This window comes from Xenopus laevis, chromosome 5S (genome assembly GCF_017654675.1).
Source record: "Xenopus laevis strain J_2021 chromosome 5S, Xenopus_laevis_v10.1, whole genome shotgun sequence".
NCBI classification, from domain to species: domain Eukaryota; kingdom Metazoa; phylum Chordata; class Amphibia; order Anura; family Pipidae; genus Xenopus; species Xenopus laevis.
In genome coordinates this window covers 91534632-91546884 of record NC_054380.1, presented here as the reverse complement: position 1 = coordinate 91546884, position 12253 = coordinate 91534632, and the positions used below count along the sequence as shown (strand labels likewise).

Genomic DNA, 12253 nt, shown 5'->3' with positions numbered 1-12253 from the left:
GGGGCGGGCCCTGGCGCGGGACGTAAACAGCAGTAGATTAAATATATGGTTGTTGGGGGTTTAGTTTTACTATTATTCTCATTTTGAAGCGATTTTCCTTCAAAATGTCCTTTCTTAGTACAGGCACTTTAAAGTAGAGAGCACTTGAGGAAGGAGGATGTACCTCTGAAACGTGAGGAGATCTCAATGAATTACTAAAAGTTATCACAATTGTCGAAGTGTGTACCATCTGATTTTCTACATTACATGGATTACTGGAACTGGTTTCCAGATAGAGCACACAGCATATTATACACAGAATTTTGAACTATTATACGCTTTAAAGGAGAAGTAACCCCTTAAAAATTAGGGTAGAAATGCTGTTGTTTATACAGTATACCGAACTAGTTGCACCATCCTAAAGGCTCAGCAAATCTATAACAATAAGGATCAACACCTTCACAGTTGTCACAGGAGCTCCTCATTTTGGTTTCTGTTGGGACTATCCAGGACAGTGCACATGCTCAGTGGGCTCTGAGCAACTGTTGAGAAGCTAAGCTTAGGGGGTAGTCGTAAATCATCAAGCAGAAAATGAGGTTTGCCTGAAGCTGATTCTACAAGGCTGATAATGGCATTCTGTACTGGTTTTAAAGCTGCCATGTAATGAGAATCTAAATTAGTTACTAACTAGCCTTCTATCATGACTTAAATATTCTATATACACAATATATTGTGAGACCGTCCCCTATGGTCAGGGAACTGACAGCAGCACAAAGCAAGTACAATGAATCTTCATGAAAGAAGTTGGGGGCTGCTGTGACATTTTCTAAAGACAATAATCTTTACTGATGAAGCACAAGTCCTCTTAGCCTTGTTGACTAGTGAATCTACCTGTTCTTGGACAGGAGGGTGAAATATGGCAGTAAAATGTTCTAAGTTGTGTAACCCTGATGGAATATATTTGAATGTTGAACTAGAAGTGCATATCAATTTCTGACCACAGTTTCCATAATTACAATATTGTAATGTAATCATAATAATAATAATAATAATAATAATGTAATGTACTAAGAGCACAAGGTGAAAAATAGAATAACCTTCAAGTCATCCTGGTGGCAGAGGTAGGTGCTAGTCTAGATAACCAGTCAAAAAATATCAAAAGAGCCCGAATTCATACTTAGACTATTGCCTCCCAGTAAACGTGTTACATTGGCGTCATTAGCTGCCAATCTGTTCCATCTGACAATCTGGCACTTCAACAGTGAAAATCTGTAAATGTGGCATAATTGTATTTATGAAATGCTGCTGGGTAAACCTCATTTTAACACTTGGATCCAAAGACAGATGTTCTCTCTGCTTTGCAGAATCCCATGTGATGTGTGTCTTACACGTTATTAAACACATTCTGTCAGAATGCAAAAAGCCTGAAGCAAATGGATCTCTGAGGTTCCGGTTTTTGCACCTTGTGTTCCCCAATGAAGCCTGAGTTTGCTAGAGAGAGACACAGTGTGTCATTCTGCTACACCACTGCTCCAGAATATGCTCACCACAGTCATACACTATGATATTCATTTACACTACAATATTTTCCAGGGTGGGGAAGAGAAAAGTCATAACCTGCTGTTTTTTGCTGCCTTTCAAGTTTTAATATATTTATACAGTATGTACAGTGAAGCTGAGAAAGGCCTGCTAGAAATAGGAAAAAAAACACATTACAGGTATAGGATCCCTTATCCGGAAACCCGATATCCAGAAAGCTCCGAATTACGGAATGGCTGTCTCCCATAGACTCCATTTTATTCAAATAATCCAAATTTTTAAAAATGATTTTCGGCAAAATAGCCTTGACAAAGGCTATTTTGCCGAAACGTTGGGGTCATTCTCATTTAGGCAGGTGTATCCGCTACTTGTATTCCCTTGTCTGCCTTTTCTGTACTTAAGGGTGGTATGTATATTATGACAATGTGAAATGTTTTTTGTTCGCTGTGATGATGATGTCATTGTCTGTTTTTATTAAGTAAAGCATATCTTAAATCTCACCACCTGAGTCGAAAATTCCTTTTGAGTGTGCAGACCCAATTTTCTGTACCCGACCTCAGAGCTAGCCAGAGGCCAGTAGGAGAGAAGCAGATGTGTATGGATTCACTATAATGACTGCAATATTTTAAAAACTGTAAATTTTTTTAATACATTATATTTGGACATTTTAATAACTTCATGCAATTTTTAATTTTGCGATAGTTCCCCTTTAAGGCATGAAGACCCACATTACGGAAAGATCCGTTATCCGGAAAACCCCAGGTCCCGAGCATTCTGGATAACAGGTCCAGTGTCGGACTGAGAGACCAGGGGCCCACCCAAAAACATTAGACCAGGGGCCCACCAAGTAATCTTAGACCAGGGGCCCACTCTCAGTACTACTTTTCTTCCTCTTCTCACTTAACCTCAATTCTTCTAGTCTCTTTTCTTTACATACTATAATCTATTATTCCATCTATTTAGCCTCTTTATTCTCATTGAAATAGGGAATGCCCATGAAATGGGCCAAAAGTTTAGCAGCATGAGGGCCCACTGACACCTGGGCCCACCGGGACTTTTCCTGGTATCCCAGTGGGCCAGTCCGACACTGAACAGGTCCCATACCTGTACAGCTGAAATGGGAGTCTAGAATTAGAACTATGGTACTTCTTTAAAATTATGGTTCCATATTTCTCCAAACCCCAAAACATTCTGAGGGTTTACTTTTCCTTTAATCTTGCATATTTTGTTTGTGTGGCAATTTTAACTCTCTTAAATATGTAAAAAGGAAATATTTACTGAAGTATTTATATTTCAGTTTCGTAAATATGCCACTTACCATGATGTTATCTATCTCTTGCTCAAATATTCATGTTGGGGGTATAGTTTGCCTTTAAGTCTAATGTGGGATAAACTACTATGTAATTAATAGGATAAATTATGGTTCTGACAAGAGCCATTTATCAGCAGTGTTGGTTAAATATAGTAACTATTAAATAACTGTTAAAGGAGTGTGACTCAGTATATATGCAGCTAAGTATAGAATTTACACCCGCACCCACCTATCTGTGTTTAAAGCGAAGTGTACTACACCATAACAAATATACACCATTGCCAAAGATGGGATGTGACTGATAATACTGCCAGTAGCAGCACAGAGCAAGAAGTTTAAGGCAAGGTTACCATATTGTTTGCATACAGAATACAAGAGCACAAGGAACAAACACACTAATAAAAATACCATTCTCAATACTGTCGCCTTGAGTATAACCTTGTCTCCATTGCTCCTAAACTCACAAATTACCCTGAAATGCTTTTAAACATTGTTAAGGAGAATTAACATATTTGAGACAGTAATTTATACATAGCATCATTCACTCTCTCAGCTCTTCCCTGCACCCTGCAGTATCACAAGGTGTCAGATTTTATGACTCGGCTCCGGTTCTCATCTTCTTTCGCACAAAAGATAACATTTAAATCAGGTCATACAGAGCCTCTCAATTACTGGAACTCATTCCCGTTTCCATGCATGGGGAAGCATTTGTTTCACAAAATGTCATAATGCTTAACAATAGGTTACCGAGGCTGAGAGTTAGCCAATAGTTTAACTTAAGCATAAGGGCAAAGACAGGGTAAAAAGACAGCACCAAATTGGCAGATAAAAAAATGGATTACATGTTCTGCAGACAAATAAACAAGTGCTGCAGATGAGTCTATTCACGACAAGCTGTGATTTATGATTATCTGTTGGCATCTGCAGTGATGCAGAAAACATGCACATAACCATCTCTCATATTTTTAGTAATCTATGTATGTAATGTATGCTGTAAATTACACATTTATACAGTGTGTTCACAACTAGAAGATCAGTTATTTTGACTGGCAAAAATTCAAACAGGAGCACTAAAATCTGAGCTGACTACAAGCCCTAGAGATAAAATTTGGACATTCAGGGTCATTTCAGACAATGGAAATGACTGTCTATGCAAAGAAATTGTCGAACACAAAAGAGAGGGGCAGAACTGGAGTGAAAAAAGAAAGGAAAGAAAAAGAGAAAAGAAAGGAAAAATAAGTAAATTACCTGAAAGTCATAAAGAAAACTGATACAAGCAAAAAGAAGAGGGGAACATAGGACAAAAGGTGAAGGTAAAAGGAAAAGTGACCAAGAAATGCTTTTGGTTCTTCATTCAATGAAGGGGGTGACATTTCTGTTTTGGTATATATACTGATGAAACAGGGAACAAAAATGGAAATAATTTGAAAACCTTACAGCACTGTAATATGGAAATAGCAATTCCCATACTGTCCTGTTTAAAAAAATCAATTTTGAACCAATTTGCTTTTTCTTTTTTAGACATTACTTGATGGTTACATAGATGTCATATCCAAGTTCATTACAAAACCAGCCTACTGGGATTTTTTAATAACATTTTTTGTAGTAGCCATAAGGCATAGTGCTCCACATTATAGGGCAAATTGTGTTTTTTTGAAAAAGACATTGTCTATTTATTATTGCCTATTTATTAAAAGGAGAAGACAATTCTCTAGCAAAAAAGGTCAGCACAAGAGAATTTTCATGCTGTTTCACCAGGTGAATTTTTGAGCAGGGAGAATGATCTTTAATCTGCAAATTTTCTATATTTTACTCTTTTTGGCAAAGTCTATTTCGCCAGGTTCTCAGGGCAAATTGATAAGATGAAGCACCATCCTCAACATTATTATATCAGTGACATCATATCCTGTACTCAAAAACAAAGACAAAACATCTTTTTTTCTTCATTTATTAAAGTGGGATTATGTTAAATATGTTATTTAAAATGTTTTTAACCATTTGAAGCTTATGGCACATTTATTTTAGGGTGGGTTCATGTCTTGGACAATAGAGGATCTCTTTTTGTTTTGGTTCCTTGGACATTTTTAATGATAGGTGACCACTTCCAGCTAGTTCACAAAAACCGTTAATAAATACATTCATATGATCTTTATGTATTACATAAATGTATGTATGTTAATGAAGTTTCGCTAGGAAGAAAGTAAAGCTACTTTAGCAAAACTTCGCTAAGAAACTTTGACACTGGCCAGTTTTCACTGGCCAAAGCAGCATTAATTTGCAGAGATGAAGTTTCAGATTTCGATAAATACGCCTATTTGCCATGAAATAACATCACATGTAGTTGAACTATGGCAAAGTTTTCAAAAACAAAAATTTGGATGGAAGTAAATCTGCCCCTGTGTCTTATCTGTAAAACCCTACGCCTAGGCATTTCAGATAAAAGATCCTATACCTGTAAGATGTAACACTCCCCCTATTTCACTGCAAATATTCAATTAAAATAATTACTCTACTGACTGACTCTTTGGTGCCTACATTCTACCCTTTTATGCATATTATGATCAAAATTCATGCTGCATAGTTATACTGGCGGCAGAATGATTTCTACATCTCTCCTGCATTAAATAGAAGGTCAGGTTGACTTAATATATTGATATATTAATGCAAGAGCTGTAGTTCTATCTTCATACATCTGCGCTCCCCTCTCTTTATTATGACTTTCATCACTGTGCACAGGGACATAAAAGGTTTTGTATTGTGATTCTGTTTCTAAACATTACAAAATATGACCTATCATGATGCATTTGGATTATGTTAAAGCATAGCGACCACTATAGCTCTGGTTGATTTATGACCATAGTTCCAGTTGTGTAGATTGAACCATGAACCTTTTAGACAGTTATTTTGTGCTCATTTAGTTAAAAGAACGCCTGTTGGATATAGCATTCCTTATCAAAGAATGTCTGCAGGTCATCAAGAGAAGAGCGCAGAAAATGTTCCACTGATGAGTTGTAAATTATTCAACATAGATCTTCACCATCAAATGGTTATCTTGGGGTTCAAGATTAAAATATGCTTCACTACCGATCATATTATGATCAATTACATTTTTAGACACAGTTGTCTAGCACAGTTAGACAACACAGCTGGACAATTTACTAACTCTGCACCCACTTCAGTGCAATACAAATGCCTCCTATTAGTATCAAATAGTAAGTTCTGCTTCATGTTAAAGTATGGAGTACTAATGTACGATAAAGGATGACAGGAAGCCTGAGTTTGACAGGATAAGACATATTAATAACCTCGTAGTTCTGCAATAATGAATGTAAAATGTAAAGATTAATTTATATACTGTATAATTCTTCTGTTGTTTTTTTTATATCTTTTATTGCTACCACGGTGAGGAGAATAGTTCACATTTACTTTCTTTGCCTTTATTTTCCATAGAGCCCAGATTTATAAAAGTTAAGAAAACCTCTGTATAGTTTGCCTTTACCTGGACCTTTTCCCTGTTTACCGATAAGCATATGCTCAATTTGTATTAAGCCGGTATGGAGAAATTCTGATATAAAATTATAGGATTAACAGGCAAACTCATATAAAAGACCATATAGTTTTTTCCATTTATAAATATAGAATATTGTATCGTAGAAGAAGCCCAATTTATACATATGGGCCCCATGGTGCACTCGCAACAATGAATTATAATTTTTCCTCTCTAGATATGAAATATAGAAATTGTATAACCCCCTCACATAATAGAGGGCACCACTTGTAAATTGCTAACCATGCATATAATGGAGGACACTCCAATATTAATTCAGTACTGTAACTTTTATAGAATTTAAGTTTTGCTGTCAGATTTTAACTTGTCTCCTTATTACCATACTAATGGTAGCCAAACAACACTAGTAGTGTTCTGTAACTGTCCAGATGGATTGACATTAAAGTCCCAGATAAAGGGCAAGTTCTATAAATAATAAAAGCAGTTATTCTTCATCATTTTGGAAGATTTGATGACAATACATCCCATTAAAGTAACATGAACATTTTGGCTATTGATATTGCATCAGTGTTAAATGCAACAAGCCCCAGGGTTGATGTAGGAATTGTCATAACAATATTGTCATATGAAATATTTTGATTTGCCACATAAGTTAGCGAAATGGCGGATTTTGTCAAAAATGTATTAGAGTCATTGGGAAGGTAATTTACATAATGGTTATGTCATTTTTAGCTCTACATTGCCCTACCTTCTTAGAGAAGTTTCTTTCCATAATTCTAAAACTTCATTGTGGTCAATTCCTTCCAGACATGGTACCTGGACAACATCTTAGATAGACAGGAGGGTTATTGTGAAAGACATAGGGCCCATAATTATGACTTCGGCATTATTTTTCCTGGGCAACAGATAATGTCTAAAAACAGAACACATGGCAAATTCTCATACCACTCTGTGAACATTTTCACCACTGGCAAAACCGCAACTTTTGTTTTTGCGGTTTTGCCTGCTATGACCTCTGTTTTTTATCCTATGTCTCCTCTCCTTGGTCTTTTGCACTTTCCTCTGCATTCCTTTTCTATTCTGCTCCCTAATTCCCCGTTCACTTTCAGTTTATTATTTAGCTTTCATCCCTCTTTCTCCTTTTGCTTATGCATTCAGCTGTGCACTGGACCTGCTCCATTGATTTGAATCCAATCAGCCTCTATGCAGTCACACACAGTGGAGCTGAAGCCGAGGTCAGTATTTGGGCTGACCTCAGTCTGCGTGGGATCACACACAGGCTGACCGGATAGATTAGTAACCCTACATCTGAAAAGCATTTTTTTTAGATGTTGATTACTTTTTTATCGACTGACCAATCAATATTGTGTATGCTATCACAAGGTGAGAAAAGGCTTTTATAGGAAATACTGTAACTGTGTACTTAAATTGAGTGGTAACATATTATTGTATATTACAGTATGAGTATAGCAAAATAATAAGCCGTATGCAGGCTCAAAAGTGTCCATCACATATATTGTGAATTGTCTATATTGTATACATATATTTATATATGTTTCCTGTACTAAGACTGACCTCTCAGTAATGGCTTTGCTTTAGAGGTGGGAATAGAACAGAATGAATCTACAGAAAAGATTTTGATGCTGGATACAAAATCACCATCATCTTGCTATATGCCTTTGATAAACAGTGTACCCTTGAAGCAGTTGGATTCCATTAACCTCAAGGCCTGTTCCCTTGTACCCTCTTCCTTGTCAGTTTGACTGTGCACTGTGCACTCTCCTTCTCCTCAACATGCTCTTCAAGGGATGCAATATAGTCCAGTGAAGAAATCATCCTATTAACCCTCAATCTCCTTGTTTGTGACTCATGCAAGAAAATGTATAATTTACATGTGAGTTTATACTCTTACTTTGAATTAATCTTCCTTTATTATAGCCCTCTCTAGAACTGAGCTCAGTCTTTAATCATGTTGATCATGGTGTTGCTCAGCTCAAATTAATTTACTACCTATACAGAATTCCACACTGTTAATGCCCTCGGATAGCCACTTGAACACTTCTGCGACTGAATTTATCCAAAGGCTGACTGAAGAATTGAACTGTACCTAAATACAATGTTTATTTACTGTGCAAATGTGCAGCTGTTGTCACCTAACTTTAGTTGTCAAAAGACTGCACTTGCATCTACTATTGAAAAATGTATATTTCTTTAGTGAGTTTATACTGTGAGTTTATCCACTATGGGAAGCTAGAAGATAATGTTCTCTCATTACAACTAAGTTTACTCCCTAAAATCTAATCATTCAATCTACTGAGCATTTCAAAAATCATAATATATTTTATGTTTAATATATTGTAGAGAAACATGGGGGTCTTGGTGCACATGTCCCTGACCTACAGCCAAAGATCTCATAGACAGGCATCAGTAAAAGAAAATATACTTTATAACAAAATCATATCAGGTGCAAAAAGCCTCACATGTTACACAGTTACATTAAAAGCGTTTTTTTCAGTTCAGTTGGTTTCAGACAGTTCAGCAGAGAGACTTTTTTCCAATTACTTTCCAATTTTTTCTATTTGTGACCCTGTTTCTAATATTGAAGAGTAAAGTTTCATTTGTAACCTTCTAAAGCAGTTCTGGGAGGGGAGGGGGGGGGGGCTATTGAACTGTTCTAAATGGATACATTTAGTTAATTAAATTTGTTATCTTAAGCCCTGCTGAGCAGAATCCCTGAATTTTGCAATAGCTGCGAATATTCCACAGATGCAGCTGAGAAATGTATCAACTAATTGTATCAACTAAATATAGCAAATTATATGTTCATTTTAAACTATAAAATAAAAGATGGAAAGCAATTAAAAAAAAAGTATTTGTTTATGGTGAACAATCTGAAAAAAACTGAACTGAACAAAAATGTTTGGAATGTGAACAACTCCTCCATCCAGTTCAGTTCTGCTTCAATCCTCTACCTTAATATTACAGAAACTTTTTTTGATGGTGGCTTTTTGGTTTGATTTCCTTTTATTTATTTAGCATAAGTAGTCTGCTTTGCATCTGCTGCCTAAGCACATGCCTTTTCACAATTTTATGCAGAAGCCTGTAGGACAGAGTATCCTAATTTGTTCCTTTGGAGACCAAAGTTCCATTTTGGAATCAGTGCCGTGTTCTATAAATTAGAATTAGAATTAATTTTTATTCATTTCTGTTGTCTATGGTAAGGTTTTTTGTTTTTTTACATTATTAAAGGAGATCATGGTGATTCAGCACTGGGTCCAGTTGTGAACCCCAACCCAAAGGTTAAGATACCATAACACTTCCCTTAGTCCCTGTGTCAGGTTTAAAACTGACATTTGAAAAACATTATTTTCTGAATGTATGAATATTCCAGTCTTCTACTTGTTTGGTTTGGCTTCTGTGGCTTGTGCTGCATTCCATAACTGAAATACTACCTTCACTTGAATGTCCCTTCTCCCAGGGGTCTCTCTCTCATTGCATCTGATTCCACAAATAACTGTTGTTTTAATAAGAATCTAATGCAGCTGTCCAACTTCACATCAATAACTTTTCTTTCAATTCAATCTCCTTCTACGCAAGCAAATAAATTATACATTGCATAAGAGATTTTTTTTTGGATTACAGCACTTCTCTATAATTATGTGAAGATTATATTTATCACCCTAACTATGCAGAGAACCTATCCTAGTTAGGGTGAGCTGGGCTAAAAGGAGCCAAAACCCTCTTCACATGCAAGATATGCAATGTAATGTCACAAGGCATGGTATTTACTTGCCTCATGAGATAGACATAGCACTGCCTTAATACCTAAAATGAGAGTTTAACTCTCACATAAAGAAATATGGGTAGGGACATACAAATTCTTCCTTTATGTTCCTGTGGTCAACTATGCATCCAGAATCACTGGTTTCATAGCACAGATATAGCCTAATAAGTCAGAGCCCTATATCCAAACTTGTAGACAGCATGTTTTGATCTTGTTAGATCTCATCAGTGCAAGATATTGGAACATGTCTTCTGAATGGGTCAGACTTGCAGAGTAGAGAAGAAGAGAAGATAAAGAAGCAGGGCTGACCGGCACTCAAACGGATAAGACCAAAGATATTCAGTTAAAAAATAAATTTATTGGTAGAAAAATTAAAATTTTAGCTACATCTCCATCCACCTGTGGTTCCCTGTGGGTTGCAGTAGAAGTTCCGGGTGCGGGTATAGACACGGTTCTGCAGGTCGGTCCGTGGGTGTTCTCAATAGAGATTACTCTTTTTTTCTGATCACGCCTATTTCCAATGATGTCACTTCCAGTTTACAATGACAGCATTTCCTGATTCTTGATGGTCAGCAGGTTGCGTATAAGGTACTTGCGGGTCGGGTAGGGTTGCGGGTCCAAGCGGGTAAGAATGCGGGTTTCAGGTCCGGGTTGTGGATTGCAGGTTGCGGTGATCTGCCCATAATCACTTATGTGAGAGTTAAACTTTCATTTTAGGTATTAAAGGAAAACTATACCCCCAAAAAGAATAATTAAGCAACAGATTGTTTATAGCAAATTAAAGAATCTTACCTAACTGGTATATATATATATTTAAGTAAATATTGCCCTTTTACGTCTCTTGCCTTGAACCACCATTTTGTGATGGTCTCTGTGCTGCCTCAGATATGACCTGATGGGTGGCCCATATTTTTTTTAAAATTACAATTTTCTATTTAGGATTACCTAATGACACACACTACTCAACAAATATATCATTATGAAAATGGTTTATTTACATGAAACAGGGTTTTAAATATGAGCTGTTTTAAGCAATATATTTTTATAGAGTGTTACATTGTTTGGGGGTTATAGTTTTCCTTTAAGGCAGCGCTATGTATATGGCACAAGGCAAGTAAATACCCTCTGTTTTCAGAAGGTCTCACCCTTACTATCAAATGGGAATGTACTGAATACATCCAGGGGCTGTTTCAGAGCAATAAAAAGGAAGAGAAATGACTGAATCTTATCTGGCTTGCTGGCACCTCCACTAGCAGGCAGATATAATTCAAAGCACTGCTAAAATCATCTCCAGTTTTCTGACAGGTTACTCTGTAATAAGTCCAGGCCTGTTAGGGAAGGGGGGCAGACCATTCATCCTATAGGCTTTTCTCTTTTTTATGTTTTTAAGCAGTTTTATAAATTGCTGACATCATATTTTGCAGAGGCCTCTTCTTCAAAAAGCAGCATGCAGAGGCTTCAGTTTACTTGTTACTTTTACTGTCCTTTGTAACAAATATACTCCTTGAACTACTTCAAGAACACTATATAATGTATCAGAAGGGCAGATTGATATCATAAAAGGGCAGCTAGCCTACCCTAAAACAACTCATATATATTTTGCTTCTTGGCCAGCTCTTTGGTCTGCTGAGTCAGGTCTAGAAGAACATACAGTTGTGTTCTTAAATGCAGCACAATTCCTCTTTGACTCCAGCCTCTCCTTCTTGCCTCCAACTCTTTACTTATTTTGCTTACTGGTTTTCAACAGGAGGAAGGTTGTGGTGCCTTGTACCAAGTTTGTGGTTGCAGGTCTATTTGAGGGCTGGCGGTAATGGTTGGGTGTTTGTCAACAGAATTCTCTTTACATATGTTCCAAACACCTAGTCCTACAGCAAAATAGTACTATGGACAAGGACAGTCAAAGAATCAAATGTAACTGGTGTGTTTACCCAAGTGATATGCACCTATGATGAACACCTTTTTTATAATCAGCTGTACAATTACCCTCAAGCAAATTTAACATGTTTTGGTTATGATTTTTTTTTTTTAAGGAGACAGTAAGCATTATATTTAATTTGTGCCATATGTTCACCCAATAAATAATTAGCTACTGTATGTAACACTCCATCTATTTGCTCCACTTCAGCAGACT

General features: G+C 36.6%; 1 protein-coding gene across 3 annotated transcripts in view; it reads right to left on the bottom strand.

Moving 5' to 3' along the window:
* fgf12.S (fibroblast growth factor 12 S homeolog) overlaps positions 1-12253 on the bottom strand; it is a 231793-nt gene that overhangs the window by 72187 nt on the left and 147353 nt on the right. The gene's annotated exons all lie outside the window — the stretch shown is intronic.